We start from the raw sequence: 1,108 nt of genomic DNA, 5'->3' as shown, positions 1-1,108 counted from the left end.
TATTGTGATGATAGTCACAATGACAGATGCTAACCTGAACTGGACTATTTCACTAACTGTACAAAAAGGATTTACTATGCCAATTAGTAGATTGTTAAGCGTGTTAAAATCTCCTTAAGAAAACAATCTTCAAGATCACCAATATATTTTGGAAAGGCACACTTGGATGTTGACCATTGAGTCACCAGATTGATTAATAGTGCTGATTGTTGAGCCAATTAAAAACATTCTTCTAATGTAATATGATATTCCAGATTATATCCTGGAACACAAACCATGAAATCTAAGTATCTTATTTAGTTAATAGTAATATGCCAATGTTATCTTCTTAGTTTTGACAAATATACCACCCTGATGTAAGATGTTAAGATTTTTGAAAATCTGGGGAATGAGCGTACAGAAATTCTCTGTACTTTCTTTTCAACGTTTCCACAAGTGAAAAGTTATTCCAAAATTTAAAGTTTATTTTTAAAAGGCATCTTAAATATTCATAAAATTAGAATTTCTAGGAACTCCTAGGAGCAACAGAAATTATATATTAAACACATACTTTACTTGGCACAATGCCAAATGCTCTACTCACAATACTACTATAAAGTAGGTATGGTTAGTTATCCTCATTTTAACAATAAGAAAACAGTGGTTCAGAGTAATTAAGCAACTTGCCCAAAGATTTTCTTCTCCTCAAAAAATATTAATGGATTTAGGATGTGCATGTTCTGTCTTATCCCAAAGTCTGGACTCTCGTCAATTCCACAGCTTTTCCATTTTGCCTTTCCTAGTTTGAGATTTATTTTCTGTGAAAGAGAGTTATTACTTATTTAGACGGGTACTCTATCTTTTGTTTAACTTGGAGAAACATATGGATCCACTTATATGCCCTGCACCTTTAAATAAACTAGAGTATAATTTTAAAAGTAACCAAGTTTAACACAAGGTCAAGTCCTCCAAGTTTCTACATTGTTAAAATGGGCTTTAGTTTTCTTGGAGGAGGGATAGGGAGAAAGAAGCTTGAAATGTTTTCAGAGCTAAGCAACTGGTCCTATCCCTGGGGCTCCTGCCCACTCTTGCATAATCAAATGTTCCCTTTGGGATGCTGGGCCTAATG

This window comes from Sorex fumeus, unplaced genomic scaffold, assembly GCF_029834395.1.
Source record: "Sorex fumeus unplaced genomic scaffold, SorFum_2.1 ptg000043l, whole genome shotgun sequence".
NCBI classification, from domain to species: domain Eukaryota; kingdom Metazoa; phylum Chordata; class Mammalia; order Eulipotyphla; family Soricidae; genus Sorex; species Sorex fumeus.
Note: the sequence above shows the minus strand (reverse complement) of the source record.